Consider the following 25,053-nt stretch of genomic DNA (forward strand, 5'->3'; position numbering starts at 1 on the left):
CCGTGGGAGTGCAATGGGCCCCTGTCTTGCTGCTTAGCAATAATGGTATGGGTTTAGGTTCTGCTGTGTGTACTGGTGGTTGACTGCCCCCCAGCCCAGAGTGTGCATGGAAAATTGTCTGGCAGCCTCCCTGACAGCAAGCAGTGATAGTGCCCATGAAGGGGACCTTGTTGGGCCCGCCCCTTTCACGGTTATCGCTTCTCGGCCTTTTGGCTAAGATCAAGTGTAGTATCTGTTCTTATCAGTTTAATATCTGATACGTCCCCTATCTGGGGACCATATATTAAATGGATTTTTGAGAACGGGGGCCGATTTCGAAGCTTGCTTCCGTCGCCCTATGCATTGACCCGATATGGCAGTATCTTCGGGTACAGTGCACCACCCCCTTACAGGGTTAAAAAGAAAGATTCCTACTTTCATTGCTACCTGCTTGCTGGCTAGCCAGCTAGCCAGCCCTGTGGGCCTTGCTGCTGCTGCAGCCAAAAAACAAAAGGTGGTGCTGCTGCTGCTTCTGCTGCTTCTGCTTCTGCTTGTGTCTGGCCCCTGTTGGAGCGTCCAGGCACAGGACTTCTGCTGCTGCTGACTAAATGGCCTCCTTAATTGGATCATTTGAGTAGCCAGCACACCTGTGCAGGTAGGGCATGACATGATAGGCAGCTGCCTTGATAGCGGGTGGGTGCTGAATGTTCCTAATTGACAAAATAAGATTAATGCTTATGAAGAAATATAAAATCTCATCCCTTCCCCAATATCGCGCCACACTCCTACCCCTTAATTCCCTGGTTGAACGTGATGGACATATGTCTTTTTTCGACCGTACTAACTATGTAACTATGTAACATAACATGGGGGGGGGGGGGGGTCTCCTGGCTGTTCACACAGGTGTGTCATTGCTGTACATTGACCATGCATTGCTTCTGTGGTATTGCAAAGGCAAAGACAAATGCTTCCAGCCATCCATTGCACTAATGGATTGGTCATCAGCTGGCTGTCTATGTCCCGCATCAATATAGACCAAAGTACAGAGGGTTAGGCTATGCTATTGTGCACCTACCTGATGCATCAGAAGGTGCGAGGCCCTTGCTAAATTCTGTGCACAGACTTTGAGATCTATGCTTTAGACTGTATCTAAACCTGCTCCAACATGGACTGACATTCTGGCCTACTTTCAGCCGATGCGACTTGTCTGTCGCTGAACAGTCGCTTTTTATGTATTCAGCACCTATGTATAATGTTGTAAAAATGCTCTAGAAGCTAAAGTCGCAGAAATGTCACACATATTTGGCCTGCAACTTTCTGTGCGACAAATTCAGACAGGAAAAATCAGTATAAATCCTTAGAAAATTATCCCCCAGTGTCTCCATCTGCTGGCGGTATTGAATAAGCATTGCTGCACTGATGGGGTATGCATTAGACGAAAAAAAAGAAGAAAAAGAAGAATAATACGCCCAGAAAAGAGGCGAAAAGGAGAAAAACGTAAAAAAACGTGAAAAAAAAGTAAGAGGAAGAGAAGGGAAAAAAAGGTGGAAATGGGTTTAAAAGTGATTTCGGCGGAGAAATATATATATATATATATATATATATATATATATATATATATATGCGCACACACACACATAGATATAAACGTATTCTCCGTTGAGATATTGCAGCCGCTGCTGTGTCCAGGCCCAGGAGCCTTAGCACTGTGCTGTGATGTCACTCAATACCACTGACATCACTAGGTGTAAACAACATCTCTCCTTTGCTGTGTATGTGACTATGGAGCTGTTTGGTGATGTCGTCTATTACGGCCTTCATAGAAGCAACAGGAGATTGTTGCATCCATCTTGAACCCTCAGAACTACAGTGCTATGATGTCACTCACTTCCACAGGCCTTGCAGAGTGTAAACAACAACAACCCAGCTTTGTTGTGTATGTAACCAAAGGGATTTGTGATGTCACCTAGAACCTTCACAGCAGCGACAGCTTTATGAGGAGCATCAGCACTGCTCTGCCTGAGCAGAACCATCACCGCCATAGGTTGTCAAATAACCCGGATTTAACCCACACAGGTAAGTCCAATGGGGTGCAGGCATGTCCTCTATGCTTACAGCTTCCCGTGGGTGTTGGTTTGATACCGTTTGGGGACAGCCAAGGAGGCATCTGCAGGCAACAAAGGTAGGTGTGTGCTTGTGTGTGTGTTTCCTATGCAGATCCTAAGCCCAGTGTCACATGCAAGTAGGAGGAGTAAGAAGGGTTCCTGGCAAATCCGGGTTATGGATTGCATTTAAAAAGGCCCCGTGGGAGTGCAATGGGCCCCTGTCTTGCTGCTTAGCAATAATGGTATGGGTTTAGGTTCTGCTGTGTGTACTGGTGGTTGACTGCCCCCCAGCCCAGAGTGTGCATGGAAAATTGTCTGGCAGCCTCCCTGACAGCAAGCAGTGATAGTGCCCATGAAGGGGACCTTGTTGGGCCCGCCCCTTTCACGGTTATCGCTTCTCGGCCTTTTGGCTAAGATCAAGTGTAGTATCTGTTCTTATCAGTTTAATATCTGATACGTCCCCTATCTGGGGACCATATATTAAATGGATTTTTGAGAACGGGGGCCGATTTCGAAGCTTGCTTCCGTCGCCCTATGCATTGACCCGATATGGCAGTATCTTCGGGTACAGTGCACCACCCCCTTACAGGGTTAAAAAGAAAGATTCCTACTTTCATTGCTACCTGCTTGCTGGCTAGCCAGCTAGCCAGCCCTGTGGGCCTTGCTGCTGCTGCAGCCAAAAAACAAAAGGTGGTGCTGCTGCTGCTTCTGCTGCTTCTGCTTGTGTCTGGCCCCTGTTGGAGCGTCCAGGCACAGGACTTCTGCTGCTGCTGACTAAATGGCCTCCTTAATTGGATCATTTGAGTAGCCAGCACACCTGTGCAGGTAGGGCATGACATGATAGGCAGCTGCCTTGATAGCGGGTGGGTGCTGAATGTTCCTAATTGACAAAATAAGATTAATGCTTATGAAGAAATATAAAATCTCATCCCTTCCCCAATATCGCGCCACACCCCTACCCCTTAATTCCCTGGTTGAACGTGATGGACATATGTCTTTTTTCGACCGTACTAACTATGTAACTATGTAACATAACATGGGGGGGGGGGGGGGGGTCTCCTGGCTGTTCACACAGGTGTGTCATTGCTGTACATTGACCATGCATTGCTTCTGTGGTATTGCAAAGGCAAAGACAAATGCTTCCAGCCATCCATTGCACTAATGGATTGGTCATCAGCTGGCTGTCTATGTCCCGCATCAATATAGACCAAAGTACAGAGGGTTAGGCTATGCTATTGTGCACCTACCTGATGCATCAGAAGGTGCGAGGCCCTTGCTAAATTCTGTGCACAGACTTTGAGATCTATGCTTTAGACTGTATCTAAACCTGCTCCAACATGGACTGACATTCTGGCCTACTTTCAGCCGATGCGACTTGTCTGTCGCTGAACAGTCGCTTTTTATGTATTCAGCACCTATGTATAATGTTGTAAAAATGCTCTAGAAGCTAAAGTCGCAGAAATGTCACACATATTTGGCCTGCAACTTTCTGTGCGACAAATTCAGACAGGAAAAATCAGTATAAATCCTTAGAAAATTATCCCCCAGTGTCTCCATCTGCTGGCGGTATTGAATAAGCATTGCTGCACTGATGGGGTATGCATTAGACGAAAAAAAAGAAGAAAAAGAAGAATAATACGCCCAGAAAAGAGGCGAAAAGGAGAAAAACGTAAAAAAACGTGAAAAAAAAGTAAGAGGAAGAGAAGGGAAAAAAAGGTGGAAATGGGTTTAAAAGTGATTTCGGCGGAGAAATATATATATATATATATATATATATATATATATATATATATATATGCGCACACACACACATAGATATAAACGTATTCTCCGTTGAGATATTGCAGCCGCTGCTGTGTCCAGGCCCAGGAGCCTTAGCACTGTGCTGTGATGTCACTCAATACCACTGACATCACTAGGTGTAAACAACATCTCTCCTTTGCTGTGTATGTGACTATGGAGCTGTTTGGTGATGTCGTCTATTACGGCCTTCATAGAAGCAACAGGAGATTGTTGCATCCATCTTGAACCCTCAGAACTACAGTGCTATGATGTCACTCACTTCCACAGGCCTTGCAGAGTGTAAACAACAACAACCCAGCTTTGTTGTGTATGTAACCAAAGGGATTTGTGATGTCACCTAGAACCTTCACAGCAGCGACAGCTTTATGAGGAGCATCAGCACTGCTCTGCCTGAGCAGAACCATCACCGCCATAGGTTGTCAAATAACCCGGATTTAACCCACACAGGTAAGTCCAATGGGGTGCAGGCATGTCCTCTATGCTTACAGCTTCCCGTGGGTGTTGGTTTGATACCGTTTGGGGACAGCCAAGGAGGCATCTGCAGGCAACAAAGGTAGGTGTGTGCTTGTGTGTGTGTTTCCTATGCAGATCCTAAGCCCAGTGTCACATGCAAGTAGGAGGAGTAAGAAGGGTTCCTGGCAAATCCGGGTTATGGATTGCATTTAAAAAGGCCCCGTGGGAGTGCAATGGGCCCCTGTCTTGCTGCTTAGCAATAATGGTATGGGTTTAGGTTCTGCTGTGTGTACTGGTGGTTGACTGCCCCCCAGCCCAGAGTGTGCATGGAAAATTGTCTGGCAGCCTCCCTGACAGCAAGCAGTGATAGTGCCCATGAAGGGGACCTTGTTGGGCCCGCCCCTTTCACGGTTATCGCTTCTCGGCCTTTTGGCTAAGATCAAGTGTAGTATCTGTTCTTATCAGTTTAATATCTGATACGTCCCCTATCTGGGGACCATATATTAAATGGATTTTTGAGAACGGGGGCCGATTTCGAAGCTTGCTTCCGTCGCCCTATGCATTGACCCGATATGGCAGTATCTTCGGGTACAGTGCACCACCCCCTTACAGGGTTAAAAAGAAAGATTCCTACTTTCATTGCTACCTGCTTGCTGGCTAGCCAGCTAGCCAGCCCTGTGGGCCTTGCTGCTGCTGCAGCCAAAAAACAAAAGGTGGTGCTGCTGCTGCTTCTGCTGCTTCTGCTTCTGCTTGTGTCTGGCCCCTGTTGGAGCGTCCAGGCACAGGACTTCTGCTGCTGCTGACTAAATGGCCTCCTTAATTGGATCATTTGAGTAGCCAGCACACCTGTGCAGGTAGGGCATGACATGATAGGCAGCTGCCTTGATAGCGGGTGGGTGCTGAATGTTCCTAATTGACAAAATAAGATTAATGCTTATGAAGAAATATAAAATCTCATCCCTTCCCCAATATCGCGCCACACCCCTACCCCTTAATTCCCTGGTTGAACGTGATGGACATATGTCTTTTTTCGACCGTACTAACTATGTAACTATGTAACATAACATGGGGGGGGGGGTCTCCTGGCTGTTCACACAGGTGTGTCATTGCTGTACATTGACCATGCATTGCTTCTGTGGTATTGCAAAGGCAAAGACAAATGCTTCCAGCCATCCATTGCACTAATGGATTGGTCATCAGCTGGCTGTCTATGTCCCGCATCAATATAGACCAAAGTACAGAGGGTTAGGCTATGCTATTGTGCACCTACCTGATGCATCAGAAGGTGCGAGGCCCTTGCTAAATTCTGTGCACAGACTTTGAGATCTATGCTTTAGACTGTATCTAAACCTGCTCCAACATGGACTGACATTCTGGCCTACTTTCAGCCGATGCGACTTGTCTGTCGCTGAACAGTCGCTTTTTATGTATTCAGCACCTATGTATAATGTTGTAAAAATGCTCTAGAAGCTAAAGTCGCAGAAATGTCACACATATTTGGCCTGCAACTTTCTGTGCGACAAATTCAGACAGGAAAAATCAGTATAAATCCTTAGAAAATTATCCCCCAGTGTCTCCATCTGCTGGCGGTATTGAATAAGCATTGCTGCACTGATGGGGTATGCATTAGACGAAAAAAAAGAAGAAAAAGAAGAATAATACGCCCAGAAAAGAGGCGAAAAGGAGAAAAACGTAAAAAAACGTGAAAAAAAAGTAAGAGGAAGAGAAGGGAAAAAAAGGTGGAAATGGGTTTAAAAGTGATTTCGGCGGAGAAATATATATATATATATATATATATATATATATATATATATATATATGCGCACACACACACATAGATATAAACGTATTCTCCGTTGAGATATTGCAGCCGCTGCTGTGTCCAGGCCCAGGAGCCTTAGCACTGTGCTGTGATGTCACTCAATACCACTGACATCACTAGGTGTAAACAACATCTCTCCTTTGCTGTGTATGTGACTATGGAGCTGTTTGGTGATGTCGTCTATTACGGCCTTCATAGAAGCAACAGGAGATTGTTGCATCCATCTTGAACCCTCAGAACTACAGTGCTATGATGTCACTCACTTCCACAGGCCTTGCAGAGTGTAAACAACAACAACCCAGCTTTGTTGTGTATGTAACCAAAGGGATTTGTGATGTCACCTAGAACCTTCACAGCAGCGACAGCTTTATGAGGAGCATCAGCACTGCTCTGCCTGAGCAGAACCATCACCGCCATAGGTTGTCAAATAACCCGGATTTAACCCACACAGGTAAGTCCAATGGGGTGCAGGCATGTCCTCTATGCTTACAGCTTCCCGTGGGTGTTGGTTTGATACCGTTTGGGGACAGCCAAGGAGGCATCTGCAGGCAACAAAGGTAGGTGTGTGCTTGTGTGTGTGTTTCCTATGCAGATCCTAAGCCCAGTGTCACATGCAAGTAGGAGGAGTAAGAAGGGTTCCTGGCAAATCCGGGTTATGGATTGCATTTAAAAAGGCCCCGTGGGAGTGCAATGGGCCCCTGTCTTGCTGCTTAGCAATAATGGTATGGGTTTAGGTTCTGCTGTGTGTACTGGTGGTTGACTGCCCCCCAGCCCAGAGTGTGCATGGAAAATTGTCTGGCAGCCTCCCTGACAGCAAGCAGTGATAGTGCCCATGAAGGGGACCTTGTTGGGCCCGCCCCTTTCACGGTTATCGCTTCTCGGCCTTTTGGCTAAGATCAAGTGTAGTATCTGTTCTTATCAGTTTAATATCTGATACGTCCCCTATCTGGGGACCATATATTAAATGGATTTTTGAGAACGGGGGCCGATTTCGAAGCTTGCTTCCGTCGCCCTATGCATTGACCCGATATGGCAGTATCTTCGGGTACAGTGCACCACCCCCTTACAGGGTTAAAAAGAAAGATTCCTACTTTCATTGCTACCTGCTTGCTGGCTAGCCAGCTAGCCAGCCCTGTGGGCCTTGCTGCTGCTGCAGCCAAAAAACAAAAGGCGGTGCTGCTGCTGCTTCTGCTGCTTCTGCTTCTGCTTGTGTCTGGCCCCTGTTGGAGCGTCCAGGCACAGGACTTCTGCTGCTGCTGACTAAATGGCCTCCTTAATTGGATCATTTGAGTAGCCAGCACACCTGTGCAGGTAGGGCATGACATGATAGGCAGCTGCCTTGATAGCGGGTGGGTGCTGAATGTTCCAAATTGACAAAATAAGATTAATGCTTATGAAGAAATATAAAATCTCATCCCTTCCCCAATATCGCGCCACACCCCTACCCCTTAATTCCCTGGTTGAACGTGATGGACATATGTCTTTTTTCGACCGTACTAACTATGTAACTATGTAACATAACATGGGGGGGGGTCTCCTGGCTGTTCACACAGGTGTGTCATTGCTGTACATTGACCATGCATTGCTTCTGTGGTATTGCAAAGGCAAAGACAAATGCTTCCAGCCATCCATTGCACTAATGGATTGGTCATCAGCTGGCTGTCTATGTCCCGCATCAATATAGACCAAAGTACAGAGGGTTAGGCTATGCTATTGTGCACCTACCTGATGCATCAGAAGGTGCGAGGCCCTTGCTAAATTCTGTGCACAGACTTTGAGATCTATGCTTTAGACTGTATCTAAACCTGCTCCAACATGGACTGACATTCTGGCCTACTTTCAGCCGATGCGACTTGTCTGTCGCTGAACAGTCGCTTTTTATGTATTCAGCACCTATGTATAATGTTGTAAAAATGCTCTAGAAGCTAAAGTCGCAGAAATGTCACACATATTTGGCCTGCAACTTTCTGTGCGACAAATTCAGACAGGAAAAATCAGTATAAATCCTTAGAAAATTATCCCCCAGTGTCTCCATCTGCTGGCGGTATTGAATAAGCATTGCTGCACTGATGGGGTATGCATTAGACGAAAAAAAAGAAGAAAAAGAAGAATAATACGCCCAGAAAAGAGGCGAAAAGGAGAAAAACGTAAAAAAACGTGAAAAAAAAGTAAGAGGAAGAGAAGGGAAAAAAAGGTGGAAATGGGTTTAAAAGTGATTTCGGCGGAGAAATATATATATATATATATATATATATATATATATATATATATGGGCACACACACACACATAGATATAAACGTATTCTCCGTTGAGATATTGCAGCCGCTGCTGTGTCCAGGCCCAGGAGCCTTAGCACTGTGCTGTGATGTCACTCAATACCACTGACATCACTAGGTGTAAACAACATCTCTCCTTTGCTGTGTATGTGACTATGGAGCTGTTTGGTGATGTCGTCTATTACGGCCTTCATAGAAGCAACAGGAGATTGTTGCATCCATCTTGAACCCTCAGAACTACAGTGCTATGATGTCACTCACTTCCACAGGCCTTGCAGAGTGTAAACAACAACAACCCAGCTTTGTTGTGTATGTAACCAAAGGGATTTGTGATGTCACCTAGAACCTTCACAGCAGCGACAGCTTTATGAGGAGCATCAGCACTGCTCTGCCTGAGCAGAACCATCACCGCCATAGGTTGTCAAATAACCCGGATTTAACCCACACAGGTAAGTCCAATGGGGTGCAGGCATGTCCTCTATGCTTACAGCTTCCCGTGGGTGTTGGTTTGATACCGTTTGGGGACAGCCAAGGAGGCATCTGCAGGCAACAAAGGTAGGTGTGTGCTTGTGTGTGTGTTTCCTATGCAGATCCTAAGCCCAGTGTCACATGCAAGTAGGAGGAGTAAGAAGGGTTCCTGGCAAATCCGGGTTATGGATTGCATTTAAAAAGGCCCCGTGGGAGTGCAATGGGCCCCTGTCTTGCTGCTTAGCAATAATGGTATGGGTTTAGGTTCTGCTGTGTGTACTGGTGGTTGACTGCCCCCCAGCCCAGAGTGTGCATGGAAAATTGTCTGGCAGCCTCCCTGACAGCAAGCAGTGATAGTGCCCATGAAGGGGACCTTGTTGGGCCCGCCCCTTTCACGGTTATCGCTTCTCGGCCTTTTGGCTAAGATCAAGTGTAGTATCTGTTCTTATCAGTTTAATATCTGATACGTCCCCTATCTGGGGACCATATATTAAATGGATTTTTGAGAACGGGGGCTGATTTCGAAGCTTGCTTCCGTCGCCCTATGCATTGACCCGATATGGCAGTATCTTCGGGTACAGTGCACCACCCCCTTACAGGGTTAAAAAGAAAGATTCCTACTTTCATTGCTACCTGCTTGCTGGCTAGCCAGCTAGCCAGCCCTGTGGGCCTTGCTGCTGCTGCAGCCAAAAAACAAAAGGTGGTGCTGCTGCTGCTTCTGCTGCTTCTGCTTCTGCTTGTGTCTGGCCCCTGTTGGAGCGTCCAGGCACAGGACTTCTGCTGCTGCTGACTAAATGGCCTCCTTAATTGGATCATTTGAGTAGCCAGCACACCTGTGCAGGTAGGGCATGACATGATAGGCAGCTGCCTTGATAGCGGGTGGGTGCTGAATGTTCCTAATTGACAAAATAAGATTAATGCTTATGAAGAAATATAAAATCTCATCCCTTCCCCAATATCGCGCCACACCCCTACCCCTTAATTCCCTGGTTGAACGTGATGGACATATGTCTTTTTTCGACCGTACTAACTATGTAACTATGTAACATAACATGGGGGGGGGGTCTCCTGGCTGTTCACACAGGTGTGTCATTGCTGTACATTGACCATGCATTGCTTCTGTGGTATTGCAAAGGCAAAGACAAATGCTTCCAGCCATCCATTGCACTAATGGATTGGTCATCAGCTGGCTGTCTATGTCCCGCATCAATATAGACCAAAGTACAGAGGGTTAGGCTATGCTATTGTGCACCTACCTGATGCATCAGAAGGTGCGAGGCCCTTGCTAAATTCTGTGCACAGACTTTGAGATCTATGCTTTAGACTGTATCTAAACCTGCTCCAACATGGACTGACATTCTGGCCTACTTTCAGCCGATGCGACTTGTCTGTCGCTGAACAGTCGCTTTTTATGTATTCAGCACCTATGTATAATGTTGTAAAAATGCTCTAGAAGCTAAAGTCGCAGAAATGTCACACATATTTGGCCTGCAACTTTCTGTGCGACAAATTCAGACAGGAAAAATCAGTATAAATCCTTAGAAAATTATCCCCCAGTGTCTCCATCTGCTGGCGGTATTGAATAAGCATTGCTGCACTGATGGGGTATGCATTAGACGAAAAAAAAAGAAGAAAAAGAAGAATAATACGCCCAGAAAAGAGGCGAAAAGGAGAAAAACGTAAAAAAACGTGAAAAAAAAGTAAGAGGAAGAGAAGGGAAAAAAAGGTGGAAATGGGTTTAAAAGTGATTTCGGCGGAGAAATATATATATATATATATATATATATATATATATATATATATATATATATGCGCACACACACACATAGATATAAACGTATTCTCCGTTGAGATATTGCAGCCGCTGCTGTGTCCAGGCCCAGGAGCCTTAGCACTGTGCTGTGATGTCACTCAATACCACTGACATCACTAGGTGTAAACAACATCTCTCCTTTGCTGTGTATGTGACTATGGAGCTGTTTGGTGATGTCGTCTATTACGGCCTTCATAGAAGCAACAGGAGATTGTTGCATCCATCTTGAACCCTCAGAACTACAGTGCTATGATGTCACTCACTTCCACAGGCCTTGCAGAGTGTAAACAACAACAACCCAGCTTTGTTGTGTATGTAACCAAAGGGATTTGTGATGTCACCTAGAACCTTCACAGCAGCGACAGCTTTATGAGGAGCATCAGCACTGCTCTGCCTGAGCAGAACCATCACCGCCATAGGTTGTCAAATAACCCGGATTTAACCCACACAGGTAAGTCCAATGGGGTGCAGGCATGTCCTCTATGCTTACAGCTTCCTGTGGGTGTTGGTTTGATACCGTTTGGGGACAGCCAAGGAGGCATCTGCAGGCAACAAAGGTAGGTGTGTGCTTGTGTGTGTGTTTCCTATGCAGATCCTAAGCCCAGTGTCACATGCAAGTAGGAGGAGTAAGAAGGGTTCCTGGCAAATCCGGGTTATGGATTGCATTTAAAAAGGCCCCGTGGGAGTGCAATGGGCCCCTGTCTTGCTGCTTAGCAATAATGGTATGGGTTTAGGTTCTGCTGTGTGTACTGGTGGTTGACTGCCCCCCAGCCCAGAGTGTGCATGGAAAATTGTCTGGCAGCCTCCCTGACAGCAAGCAGTGATAGTGCCCATGAAGGGGACCTTGTTGGGCCCGCCCCTTTCACGGTTATCGCTTCTCGGCCTTTTGGCTAAGATCAAGTGTAGTATCTGTTCTTATCAGTTTAATATCTGATACGTCCCCTATCTGGGGACCATATATTAAATGGATTTTTGAGAACGGGGGCCGATTTCGAAGCTTGCTTCCGTCGCCCTATGCATTGACCCGATATGGCAGTATCTTCGGGTACAGTGCACCACCCCCTTACAGGGTTAAAAAGAAAGATTCCTACTTTCATTGCTACCTGCTTGCTGGCTAGCCAGCTAGCCAGCCCTGTGGGCCTTGCTGCTGCTGCAGCCAAAAAACAAAAGGTGGTGCTGCTGCTGCTTCTGCTGCTTCTGCTTCTGCTTGTGTCTGGCCCCTGTTGGAGCGTCCAGGCACAGGACTTCTGCTGCTGCTGACTAAATGGCCTCCTTAATTGGATCATTTGAGTAGCCAGCACACCTGTGCAGGTAGGGCATGACATGATAGGCAGCTGCCTTGATAGCGGGTGGGTGCTGAATGTTCCAAATTGACAAAATAAGATTAATGCTTATGAAGAAATATAAAATCTCATCCCTTCCCCAATATCGCGCCACACCCCTACCCCTTAATTCCCTGGTTGAACGTGATGGACATATGTCTTTTTTCGACCGTACTAACTATGTAACTATGTAACATAACATGGGGGGGGGTCTCCTGGCTGTTCACACAGGTGTGTCATTGCTGTACATTGACCATGCATTGCTTCTGTGGTATTGCAAAGGCAAAGACAAATGCTTCCAGCCATCCATTGCACTAATGGATTGGTCATCAGCTGGCTGTCTATGTCCCGCATCAATATAGACCAAAGTACAGAGGGTTAGGCTATGCTATTGTGCACCTACCTGATGCATCAGAAGGTGCGAGGCCCTTGCTAAATTCTGTGCACAGACTTTGAGATCTATGCTTTAGACTGTATCTAAACCTGCTCCAACATGGACTGACATTCTGGCCTACTTTCAGCCGATGCGACTTGTCTGTCGCTGAACAGTCGCTTTTTATGTATTCAGCACCTATGTATAATGTTGTAAAAATGCTCTAGAAGCTAAAGTCGCAGAAATGTCACACATATTTGGCCTGCAACTTTCTGTGCGACAAATTCAGACAGGAAAAATCAGTATAAATCCTTAGAAAATTATCCCCCAGTGTCTCCATCTGCTGGCGGTATTGAATAAGCATTGCTGCACTGATGGGGTATGCATTAGACGAAAAAAAAGAAGAAAAAGAAGAATAATACGCCCAGAAAAGAGGCGAAAAGGAGAAAAACGTAAAAAAACGTGAAAAAAAAGTAAGAGGAAGAGAAGGGAAAAAAAGGTGGAAATGGGTTTAAAAGTGATTTCGGCGGAGAAATATATATATATATATATATATATATATATATATATATATATATGGGCACACACACACACATAGATATAAACGTATTCTCCGTTGAGATATTGCAGCCGCTGCTGTGTCCAGGCCCAGGAGCCTTAGCACTGTGCTGTGATGTCACTCAATACCACTGACATCACTAGGTGTAAACAACATCTCTCCTTTGCTGTGTATGTGACTATGGAGCTGTTTGGTGATGTCGTCTATTACGGCCTTCATAGAAGCAACAGGAGATTGTTGCATCCATCTTGAACCCTCAGAACTACAGTGCTATGATGTCACTCACTTCCACAGGCCTTGCAGAGTGTAAACAACAACAACCCAGCTTTGTTGTGTATGTAACCAAAGGGATTTGTGATGTCACCTAGAACCTTCACAGCAGCGACAGCTTTATGAGGAGCATCAGCACTGCTCTGCCTGAGCAGAACCATCACCGCCATAGGTTGTCAAATAACCCGGATTTAACCCACACAGGTAAGTCCAATGGGGTGCAGGCATGTCCTCTATGCTTACAGCTTCCCGTGGGTGTTGGTTTGATACCGTTTGGGGACAGCCAAGGAGGCATCTGCAGGCAACAAAGGTAGGTGTGTGCTTGTGTGTGTGTTTCCTATGCAGATCCTAAGCCCAGTGTCACATGCAAGTAGGAGGAGTAAGAAGGGTTCCTGGCAAATCCGGGTTATGGATTGCATTTAAAAAGGCCCCGTGGGAGTGCAATGGGCCCCTGTCTTGCTGCTTAGCAATAATGGTATGGGTTTAGGTTCTGCTGTGTGTACTGGTGGTTGACTGCCCCCCAGCCCAGAGTGTGCATGGAAAATTGTCTGGCAGCCTCCCTGACAGCAAGCAGTGATAGTGCCCATGAAGGGGACCTTGTTGGGCCCGCCCCTTTCACGGTTATCGCTTCTCGGCCTTTTGGCTAAGATCAAGTGTAGTATCTGTTCTTATCAGTTTAATATCTGATACGTCCCCTATCTGGGGACCATATATTAAATGGATTTTTGAGAACGGGGGCTGATTTCGAAGCTTGCTTCCGTCGCCCTATGCATTGACCCGATATGGCAGTATCTTCGGGTACAGTGCACCACCCCCTTACAGGGTTAAAAAGAAAGATTCCTACTTTCATTGCTACCTGCTTGCTGGCTAGCCAGCTAGCCAGCCCTGTGGGCCTTGCTGCTGCTGCAGCCAAAAAACAAAAGGTGGTGCTGCTGCTGCTTCTGCTGCTTCTGCTTCTGCTTGTGTCTGGCCCCTGTTGGAGCGTCCAGGCACAGGACTTCTGCTGCTGCTGACTAAATGGCCTCCTTAATTGGATCATTTGAGTAGCCAGCACACCTGTGCAGGTAGGGCATGACATGATAGGCAGCTGCCTTGATAGCGGGTGGGTGCTGAATGTTCCTAATTGACAAAATAAGATTAATGCTTATGAAGAAATATAAAATCTCATCCCTTCCCCAATATCGCGCCACACCCCTACCCCTTAATTCCCTGGTTGAACGTGATGGACATATGTCTTTTTTCGACCGTACTAACTATGTAACTATGTAACATAACATGGGGGGGGGGTCTCCTGGCTGTTCACACAGGTGTGTCATTGCTGTACATTGACCATGCATTGCTTCTGTGGTATTGCAAAGGCAAAGACAAATGCTTCCAGCCATCCATTGCACTAATGGATTGGTCATCAGCTGGCTGTCTATGTCCCGCATCAATATAGACCAAAGTACAGAGGGTTAGGCTATGCTATTGTGCACCTACCTGATGCATCAGAAGGTGCGAGGCCCTTGCTAAATTCTGTGCACAGACTTTGAGATCTATGCTTTAGACTGTATCTAAACCTGCTCCAACATGGACTGACATTCTGGCCTACTTTCAGCCGATGCGACTTGTCTGTCGCTGAACAGTCGCTTTTTATGTATTCAGCACCTATGTATAATGTTGTAAAAATGCTCTAGAAGCTAAAGTCGCAGAAATGTCACACATATTTGGCCTGCAACTTTCTGTGCGACAAATTCAGACAGGAAAAATCAGTATAAATCCTTAGAAAATTATCCCCCAGTGTCTCCATCTGCTGGCGGTATTGAATAAGCATTGCTGCACTGATGGGGTATGCATTAGACGAAAAAAAAAGAAGAAAAAGAAGAATAATACGCCCAGAAAAGAGGCGAAAAGGAGAAAAACGTAAAAAAACGTGAAAAAAAAGTAAGAGGAAGAGAAGGGAAAAAAAGGTGGAAATGGGTTTAAAAGTGATTTCGGCGGAGAAATATATATATATATATATATATATATATATATATATATATATATATATATATATGCGCACACACACACATAGATATAAACGTATTCTCCGTTGAGATATTGCAGCCGCTGCTGTGTCCAGGCCCAGGAGCCTTAGCACTGTGCTGTGATGTCACTCAATACCACTGACATCACTAGGTGTAAACAACATCTCTCCTTTGCTGTGTATGTGACTATGGAGCTGTTTGGTGATGTCGTCTATTACGGCCTTCATAGAAGCAACAGGAGATTGTTGCATCCATCTTGAACCCTCAGAACTACAGTGCTATGATGTCACTCACTTCCACAGGCCTTGCAGAGTGTAAACAACAACAACCCAGCTTTGTTGTGTATGTAACCAAAGGGATTTGTGATGTCACCTAGAACCTTCACAGCAGCGACAGCTTTATGAGGAGCATCAGCACTGCTCTGCCTGAGCAGAACCATCACCGCCATAGGTTGTCAAATAACCCGGATTTAACCCACACAGGTAAGTCCAATGGGGTGCAGGCATGTCCTCTATGCTTACAGCTTCCTGTGGGTGTTGGTTTGATACCGTTTGGGGACAGCCAAGGAGGCATCTGCAGGCAACAAAGGTAGGTGTGTGCTTGTGTGTGTGTTTCCTATGCAGATCCTAAGCCCAGTGTCACATGCAAGTAGGAGGAGTAAGAAGGGTTCCTGGCAAATCCGGGTTATGGATTGCATTTAAAAAGGCCCCGTGGGAGTGCAATGGGCCCCTGTCTTGCTGCTTAGCAATAATGGTATGGGTTTAGGTTCTGCTGTGTGTACTGGTGGTTGACTGCCCCCCAGCCCAGAGTGTGCATGGAAAATTGTCTGGCAGCCTCCCTGACAGCAAGCAGTGATAGTGCCCATGAAGGGGACCTTGTTGGGCCCGCCCCTTTCACGGTTATCGCTTCTCGGCCTTTTGGCTAAGATCAAGTGTAGTATCTGTTCTTATCAGTTTAATATCTGATACGTCCCCTATCTGGGGACCATATATTAAATGGATTTTTGAGAACGGGGGCCGATTTCGAAGCTTGCTTCCGTCGCCCTATGCATTGACCCGATATGGCAGTATCTTCGGGTACAGTGCACCACCCCCTTACAGGGTTAAAAAGAAAGATTCCTACTTTCATTGCTACCTGCTTGCTGGCTAGCCAGCTAGCCAGCCCTGTGGGCCTTGCTGCTGCTGCAGCCAAAAAACAAAAGGTGGTGCTGCTGCTGCTTCTGCTGCTTCTGCTTCTGCTTGTGTCTGGCCCCTGTTGGAGCGTCCAGGCACAGGACTTCTGCTGCTGCTGACTAAATGGCCTCCTTAATTGGATCATTTGAGTAGCCAGCACACCTGTGCAGGTAGGGCATGACATGATAGGCAGCTGCCTTGATAGCGGGTGGGTGCTGAATGTTCCTAATTGACAAAATAAGATTAATGCTTATGAAGAAATATAAAATCTCATCCCTTCCCCAATATCGCGCCACACCCCTACCCCTTAATTCCCTGGTTGAACGTGATGGACATATGTCTTTTTTCGACCGTACTAACTATGTAACTATGTAACATAACATGGGGGGGGGGTCTCCTGGCTGTTCACACAGGTGTGTCATTGCTGTACATTGACCATGCATTGCTTCTGTGGTATTGCAAAGGCAAAGACAAATGCTTCCAGCCATCCATTGCACTAATGGATTGGTCATCAGCTGGCTGTCTATGTCCCGCATCAATATAGACCAAAGTACAGAGGGTTAGGCTATGCTATTGTGCACCTACCTGATGCATCAGAAGGTGCGAGGCCCTTGCTAAATTCTGTGCACAGACTTTGAGATCTATGCTTTAGACTGTATCTAAACCTGCTCCAACATGGACTGACATTCTGGCCTACTTTCAGCCGATGCGACTTGTCTGTCGCTGAACAGTCACTTTTTATGTATTCAGCACCTATGTATAATGTTGTAAAAATGCTCTAGAAGCTAAAGTCGCAGAAATGTCACACATATTTGGCCTGCAACTTTCTGTGCGACAAATTCAGACAGGAAAAATCAGTATAAATCCTTAGAAAATTATCCCCCAGTGTCTCCATCTGCTGGCGGTATTGAATAAGCATTGCTGCACTGATGGGGTATGCATTAGACGAAAAAAAAGAAGAAAAAGAAGAATAATACGCCCAGAAAAGAGGCGAAAAGGAGAAAAACGTAAAAAAACGTGAAAAAAAAGTAAGAGGAAGAGAAGGGAAAAAAAGGTGGAAATGGGTTTAAAAGTGATTTCGGCGGAGAAATATATATATATATATATATATATATATATATATATATATATATGCGCACACACACACATAGATATAAACGTATTCTCCGTTGAGATATTGCAGCCGCTGCTGTGTCCAGGCCCAGGAGCCTTAGCACTGTGCTGTGATGTCACTCAATACCACTGACATCACTAGGTGTAAACAACATCTCTCCTTTGCTGTGTATGTGACTATGGAGCTGTTTGGTGATGTCGTCTATTACGGCCTTCATAGAAGCAACAGGAGATTGTTGCATCCATCTTGAACCCTCAGAACTACAGTGCTATGATGTCACTCACTTCCACAGGCCTTGCAGAGTGTAAACAACAACAACCCAGCTTTGTTGTGTATGTAACCAAAGGGATTTGTGATGTCACCTAGAACCTTCACAGCAGCGACAGCTTTATGAGGAGCATCAGCACTGCTCTGCCTGAGCAGAACCATCACCGCCATAGGTTGTCAAATAACCCGGATTTAACCCACACAGGTAAGTCCAATGGGGTGCAGGCATGTCCTCTATGCTTACAGCTTCCCGTGGGTGTTGGTTTGATACCGTTTGGGGACAGCCAAGGAGGCATCTGCAGGCAACAAAGGTAGGTGTGTGCTTGTGTGTGTGTTTCCTATGCAGATCCTAAGCCCAGTGTCACATGCAAGTAGGAGGAGTAAGAAGGGTTCCTGGCAAATCCGGGTTATGGATTGCATTTAAAAAGGCCCCGTGGGAGTGCAATGGGCCCCTGTCTTGCTGCTTAGCAATAATGGTATGGGTTTAGGTTCTGCTGTGTGTACTGGTGGTTGACTGCCCCCCAGCCCAGAGTGTGCATGGAAAATTGTCTGGCAGCCTCCCTGACAGCAAGCAGTGATAGTGCCCATGAAGGGGACCTTGTTGGGCCCGCCCCTTTCACGGTTATCGCTTCTCGGCCTTTTGGCTAAGATCAAGTGTAGTATCTGTTCTTATCAGTTTAATATCTGATACGTCCCCTATCTGGGGACCATATATTAAATGGATTTTTGAGAACGGGGGCCGATTTCGAAGCTTGCTTCCGTCGCCCTATGCATTGACCCGATATGGCAGTATCTTCGGGTACAGTGCACCACCCCCTTACAGGGTTAAAAAGAAAGATTCCTACTTTCATTGCTACCTGCTTGCTGGCTAGCCAGCTAGCCAGCCCTGTGGGCCTTGCTGCTGCTGCAGCCAAAAAACAAAAGGTGGTGCTGCTGCTGCTTCTGCTGCTTCTGCTTCTGCTTGTGTCTGGCCCCTGTTGGAGCGTCCAGGCACAGGACTTCTGCTGCTGCTGACTAAATGGCCTCCTTAATTGGATCATTTGAGTAGCCAGCACACCTGTGCAGGTAGGGCATGACATGATAGGCAGCTGCCTTGATAGCGGGTGGGTGCTGAATGTTCCTAATTGACAAAATAAGATTAATGCTTATGAAGAAATATAAAATCTCATCCCTTCCCCAATATCGCGCCACACCCCTACCCCTTAATTCCCTGGTTGAACGTGATGGACATATGTCTTTTTTCGACCGTACTAACTATGTAACTATGTAACATAACATGGGGGGGGGGGTCTCCTGGCTGTTCACACAGGTGTGTCATTGCTGTACATTGACCATGCATTGCTTCTGTGGTATTGCAAAGGCAAAGACAAATGCTTCCAGCCATCCATTGCACTAATGGATTGGTCATCAGCTGGCTGTCTATGTCCCGCATCAATATAGACCAAAGTACAGAGGGTTAGGCTATGCTATTGTGCACCTACCTGATGCATCAGAAGGTGCGAGGCCCTTGCTAAATTCTGTGCACAGACTTTGAGATCTATGCTTTAGACTGTATCTAAACCTGCTCCAACATGGACTGACATTCTGGCCTACTTTCAGCCGATGCGACTTGTCTGTCGCTGAACAGTCGCTTTTTATGTATTCAGCACCTATGTATAATGTTGTAAAAATGCTCTAGAAGCTAAAGTCGCAGAAATGTCACACATATTTGGCCTGCAACTTTCTGTGCGACAAATTCAGACAGGAAAAATCAGTATAAATCCTTAGAAAATTATCCCCCAGTGTCTCCATCTGCTGGCGGTATTGAATAAGCATTGCTGCACTGATGGGGTATGCATTAGACGAAAAAAAAGAAGAAAAAGAAGAATAATACGCCCAGAAAAGAGGCGAAAAGGAGAAAAACGTAAAAAAACGTGAAAAAAAAGTAAGAGGAAGAGAAGGGAAAAAAAGGTGGAAATGGGTTTAAAAGTGATTTCGGCGGAGAAATATATATATATATATATATATATATATATATATATATATATATATGCGCACACACACACATAGATATAAACGTATTCTCCGTTGAGATATTGCAGCCGCTGCTGTGTCCAGGCCCAGGAGCCTTAGCACTGTGCTGTGATGTCACTCAATACCACTGACATCACTAGGTGTAAACAACATCTCTCCTTTGCTGTGTATGTGACTATGGAGCTGTTTGGTGATGTCGTCTATTACGGCCTTCATAGAAGCAACAGGAGATTGTTGCATCCATCTTGAACCCTCAGAACTACAGTGCTATGATGTCACTCACTTCCACAGGCCTTGCAGAGTGTAAACAACAACAACCCAGCTTTGTTGTGTATGTAACCAAAGGGATTTGTGATGTCACCTAGAACCTTCACAGCAGCGACAGCTTTATGAGGAGCATCAGCACTGCTCTGCCTGAGCAGAACCATCACCGCCATAGGTTGTCAAATAACCCGGATTTAACCCACACAGGTAAGTCCAATGGGGTGCAGGCATGTCCTCTATGCTTACAGCTTCCCGTGGGTGTTGGTTTGATACCGTTTGGGGACAGCCAAGGAGGCATCTGCAGGCAACAAAGGTAGGTGTGTGCTTGTGTGTGTGTTTCCTATGCAGATCCTAAGCCCAGTGTCACATGCAAGTAGGAGGAGTAAGAAGGGTTCCTGGCAAATCCGGGTTATGGATTGCATTTAAAAAGGCCCCGTGGGAGTGCAATGGGCCCCTGTCTTGCTGCTTAGCAATAATGGTATGGGTTTAGGTTCTGCTGTGTGTACTGGTGGTTGACTGCCCCCCAGCCCAGAGTGTGCATGGAAAATTGTCTGGCAGCCTCCCTGACAGCAAGCAGTGATAGTGCCCATGAAGGGGACCTTGTTGGGCCCGCCCCTTTCACGGTTATCGCTTCTCGGCCTTTTGGCTAAGATCAAGTGTAGTATCTGTTCTTATCAGTTTAATATCTGATACGTCCCCTATCTGGGGACCATATATTAAATGGATTTTTGAGAACGGGGGCCGATTTCGAAGCTTGCTTCCGTCGCCCTATGCATTGACCCGATATGGCAGTATCTTCGGGTACAGTGCACCACCCCCTTACAGGGTTAAAAAGAAAGATTCCTACTTTCATTGCTACCTGCTTGCTGGCTAGCCAGCTAGCCAGCCCTGTGGGCCTTGCTGCTGCTGCAGCCAAAAAACAAAAGGTGGTGCTGCTGCTGCTTCTGCTGCTTCTGCTTCTGCTTGTGTCTGGCCCCTGTTGGAGCGTCCAGGCACAGGACTTCTGCTGCTGCTGACTAAATGGCCTCCTTAATTGGATCATTTGAGTAGCCAGCACACCTGTGCAGGTAGGGCATGACATGATAGGCAGCTGCCTTGATAGCGGGTGGGTGCTGAATGTTCCTAATTGACAAAATAAGATTAATGCTTATGAAGAAATATAAAATCTCATCCCTTCCCCAATATCGCGCCACACCCCTACCCCTTAATTCCCTGGTTGAACGTGATGGACATATGTCTTTTTTCGACCGTACTAACTATGTAACTATGTAACATAACATGGGGGGGGGGTCTCCTGGCTGTTCACACAGGTGTGTCATTGCTGTACATTGACCATGCATTGCTTCTGTGGTATTGCAAAGGCAAAGACAAATGCTTCCAGCCATCCATTGCACTAATGGATTGGTCATCAGCTGGCTGTCTATGTCCCGCATCAATATAGACCAAAGTACAGAGGGTTAGGCTATGCTATTGTGCACCTACCTGATGCATCAGAAGGTGCGAGGCCCTTGCTAAATTCTGTGCACAGACTTTGAGATCTATGCTTTAGACTGTATCTAAACCTGCTCCAACATGGACTGACATTCTGGCCTACTTTCAGCCGATGCGACTTGTCTGTCGCTGAACAGTCGCTTTTTATGTATTCAGCACCTATGTATAATGTTGTAAAAATGCTCTAGAAGCTAAAGTCGCAGAAATGTCACACATATTTGGCCTGCAACTTTCTGTGCGACAAATTCAGACAGGAAAAATCAGTATAAATCCTTAGAAAATTATCCCCCAGTGTCTCCATCTGCTGGCGGTATTGAATAAGCATTGCTGCACTGATGGGGTATGCATTAGACGAAAAAAAAGAAGAAAAAGAAGAATAATACGCCCAGAAAAGAGGCGAAAAGGAGAAAAACGTAAAAAAACGTGAAAAAAAAGTAAGAGGAAGAGAAGGGAAAAAAAGGTGGAAATGGGTTTAAAAGTGATTTCGGCGGAGAATATATATATATATATATATATATATATATATATATATATATATATATGCGCACACACACACATAGATATAAACGTATTCTCCGTTGAGATATTGCAGCCGCTGCTGTGTCCAGGCCCAGGAGCCTTAGCACTGTGCTGTGATGTCACTCAATACCACTGACATCACTAGGTGTAAACAACATCTCTCCTTTGCTGTGTATGTGACTATGGAGCTGTTTGGTGATGTCGTCTATTACGGCCTTCATAGAAGCAACAGGAGATTGTTGCATCCATCTTGAACCCTCAGAACTACAGTGCTATGATGTCACTCACTTCCACAGGCCTTGCAGAGTGTAAACAACAACAACCCAGCTTTGTTGTGTATGTAACCAAAGGGATTTGTGATGTCACCTAGAACCTTCACAGCAGCGACAGCTTTATGAGGAGCATCAGCACTGCTCTGCCTGAGCAGAACCATCACCGCCATAGGTTGTCAAATAACCCGGATTTAACCCACACAGGTAAGTCCAATGGGGTGCAGGCATGTCCTCTATGCTTACAGCTTCCCGTGGGTGTTGGTTTGATACCGTTTGGGGACAGCCAAGGAGGCATCTGCAGGCAACAAAGGTAGGTGTGTGCTTGTGTGTGTGTTTCCTATGCAGATCCTAAGCCCAGTGTCACATGCAAGTAGGAGGAGTAAGAAGGGTTCCTGGCAAATCCGGGTTATGGATTGCATTTAAAAAGGCCCCGTGGGAGTGCAATGGGCCCCTGCAATGGGCCCCTGTCTTGCTGCTTAGCAATAATGGTATGGGTTTAGGTTCTGCTGTGTGTACTGGTGGTTGACTGCCCCCCAGCCCAGAGTGTGCATGGAAAATTGTCTGGCAGCCTCCCTGACAGCAAGCAGTGATAGTGCCCATGAAGGGGACCTTGTTGGGCCCGCCCCTTTCACGGTTATCGCTTCTCGGCCTTTTGGCTAAGATCAAGTGTAGTATCTGTTCTTATCAGTTTAATATCTGATACGTCCCCTATCTGGGGACCATATATTAAATGGATTTTTGAGAACGGGGGCCGATTTCGAAGCTTGCTTCCGTCGCCCTATGCATTGACCCGATATGGCAGTATCTTCGGGTACAGTGCACCACCCCCTTACAGGGTTAAAAGAAAGATTCCTACTTTCATTGCTACCTGCTTGCTGGCTAGCCAGCTAGCCAGCCCTGTGGGCCTTGCTGCTGCTGCAGCCAAAAAACAAAAGGTGGTGCTGCTGCTGCTTCTGCTGCTTCTGCTTCTGCTTGTGTCTGGCCCCTGTTGGAGCGTCCAGGCACAGGACTTCTGCTGCTGCTGACTAAATGGCCTCCTTAATTGGATCATTTGAGTAGCCAGCACACCTGTGCAGGTAGGGCATGACATGATAGGCAGCTGCCTTGATAGCGGGTGGGTGCTGAATGTTCCTAATTGACAAAATAAGATTAATGCTTATGAAGAAATATAAAATCTCATCCCTTCCCCAATATCGCGCCACACCCCTACCCCTTAATTCCCTGGTTGAACGTGATGGACATATGTCTTTTTTCGACCGTACTAACTATGTAACTATGTAACATAACATGGGGGGGGGGTCTCCTGGCTGTTCACACAGGTGTGTCATTGCTGTACATTGACCATGCATTGCTTCTGTGGTATTGCAAAGGCAAAGACAAATGCTTCAGCCATCCATTGCACTAATGGATTGGTCATCAGCTGGCTGTCTATGTCCCGCATCAATATAGACCAAAGTACAGAGGGTTAGGCTATGCTATTGTGCACCTACCTGATGCATCAGAAGGTGCGAGGCCCTTGCTAAATTCTGTGCACAGACTTTGAGATCTATGCTTTAGACTGTATCTAAACTGCTCCAACATGGACTGACATTCTGGCCTACTTTCAGCCGATGCGACTTGTCTGTCGCTGAACAGTCGCTTTTTATGTATTCAGCACCTATGTATAATGTTGTAAAAATGCTCTAGAAGCTAAAGTCGCAGAAATGTCACACATATTTGGCCTGCAACTTTCTGTGGCGACAATTCAGACTGGAAAAATCAGTATAAATCCTTAGAAAATTATCCCCCAGTGTCTCCATCTGCTGGCGGTATTGAATAAGCATTGCTGCACTGATGGGGTATGCATTAGACGAAAAAAAAGAAGAAAAAGAAGAATAATACGCCCAGAAAAGAGGCGAAAAGGAGGAAAAACGTAAAAAAACGTGAAAAAAAAGTAAGAGGAAGAGAAGGGAAAAAAAGGTGGAAATGGTTTAAAAGTGATTTCGGCGGAGAAATATATATATATATATATATATATATATATATATATATATATATATATATATATATGCGCACACACACACATAGATATAAACGTATTCTCCGTTGAGATATTGCAGCCGCTGCTGTGTCCAGGCCCAGGAGCCTTAGCACTGTGCTGTGATGTCACTCAATACCACTGACATCACTAGGTGTAAACAACATCTCTCCTTTGCTGTGTATGTGACTATGGAGCTGTTTGGTGATGTCGTCTATTACGGCCTTCATAGAAGCAACAGGAGATTGTTGCATCCATCTTGAACCCTCAGAACTACAGTGCTATGATGTCACTCACTTCCACAGGCCTTGCAGAGTGTAAACAACAACAACCAGCTTTGTTGTGTATGTAACCAAAGGGGAATTGTGATGTCACCTAGAACCTTCACAGCAGCGACAGCTTTATGAGGAGCATCAGCACTGCTCTGCCTGAGCAGAACCATCACCGCCATAGGTTGTCAAATAACCCGGATTTACCCACACAGGTAAGTCCAATGGGGTGCAGCATGTCCTCTATGCTTACAGCTTCCCGTGGTGTTGGTTTGATACCGTTTGGGGACAGCCAAGGAGGCATCTGCAGGCAACAAAGGTAGGTGTGTGCTTGTGTTGTGTGTTTCCTATGCAGATCCTAAGCCCAGTGTCACATGCAAGTAGGAGGAGTAAGAGGGTTCC

General features: G+C 46.0%; 11 non-coding genes across 11 annotated transcripts; all 11 read left to right on the plus strand.

Annotated features, from left to right (window-relative positions):
- Nucleotides 1–193: 193 nt before the first annotated feature.
- On the plus strand, nt 194–384 carry LOC130340887 (U2 spliceosomal RNA). The gene has a single exon (XR_008880921.1). It is a non-coding gene; the product is annotated as a U2 spliceosomal RNA (small nuclear RNA).
- A 2,090-nt stretch (nt 385–2,474) lies between these two features.
- On the plus strand, nt 2,475–2,665 carry LOC130340803 (U2 spliceosomal RNA). The gene has a single exon (XR_008880853.1). It is a non-coding gene; the product is annotated as a U2 spliceosomal RNA (small nuclear RNA).
- Nucleotides 2,666–4,753: 2,088 nt separating this feature from the next.
- LOC130340816 (U2 spliceosomal RNA) lies at nt 4,754–4,944 on the plus strand. The gene has a single exon (XR_008880864.1). It is a non-coding gene; the product is annotated as a U2 spliceosomal RNA (small nuclear RNA).
- A 2,088-nt stretch (nt 4,945–7,032) lies between these two features.
- LOC130340828 (U2 spliceosomal RNA) lies at nt 7,033–7,223 on the plus strand. The gene has a single exon (XR_008880875.1). It is a non-coding gene; the product is annotated as a U2 spliceosomal RNA (small nuclear RNA).
- Nucleotides 7,224–9,307: 2,084 nt separating this feature from the next.
- LOC130340851 (U2 spliceosomal RNA) lies at nt 9,308–9,498 on the plus strand. Its single transcript, XR_008880888.1, has one exon. It is a non-coding gene; the product is annotated as a U2 spliceosomal RNA (small nuclear RNA).
- Nucleotides 9,499–11,590: 2,092 nt separating this feature from the next.
- LOC130340840 (U2 spliceosomal RNA) lies at nt 11,591–11,781 on the plus strand. Its single transcript, XR_008880881.1, has one exon. It is a non-coding gene; the product is annotated as a U2 spliceosomal RNA (small nuclear RNA).
- Nucleotides 11,782–13,867: 2,086 nt separating this feature from the next.
- Nucleotides 13,868–14,058, plus strand: LOC130340863 (U2 spliceosomal RNA). The gene has a single exon (XR_008880899.1). It is a non-coding gene; the product is annotated as a U2 spliceosomal RNA (small nuclear RNA).
- Nucleotides 14,059–16,154: 2,096 nt separating this feature from the next.
- Nucleotides 16,155–16,345, plus strand: LOC130340844 (U2 spliceosomal RNA). The gene has a single exon (XR_008880882.1). It is a non-coding gene; the product is annotated as a U2 spliceosomal RNA (small nuclear RNA).
- Nucleotides 16,346–18,430: 2,085 nt separating this feature from the next.
- Nucleotides 18,431–18,621, plus strand: LOC130340845 (U2 spliceosomal RNA). Its single transcript, XR_008880883.1, has one exon. It is a non-coding gene; the product is annotated as a U2 spliceosomal RNA (small nuclear RNA).
- A 2,088-nt stretch (nt 18,622–20,709) lies between these two features.
- LOC130340846 (U2 spliceosomal RNA) lies at nt 20,710–20,900 on the plus strand. Its single transcript, XR_008880884.1, has one exon. It is a non-coding gene; the product is annotated as a U2 spliceosomal RNA (small nuclear RNA).
- Nucleotides 20,901–23,001: 2,101 nt separating this feature from the next.
- LOC130340847 (U2 spliceosomal RNA) lies at nt 23,002–23,192 on the plus strand. Its single transcript, XR_008880885.1, has one exon. It is a non-coding gene; the product is annotated as a U2 spliceosomal RNA (small nuclear RNA).
- The last annotated feature ends 1,861 nt before the right edge of the window (nt 23,193–25,053 follow it).

This window comes from Hyla sarda, unplaced genomic scaffold (genome assembly GCF_029499605.1).
Source record: "Hyla sarda isolate aHylSar1 unplaced genomic scaffold, aHylSar1.hap1 scaffold_603, whole genome shotgun sequence".
Taxonomy (NCBI): Eukaryota; Metazoa; Chordata; class Amphibia; order Anura; family Hylidae; genus Hyla; species Hyla sarda.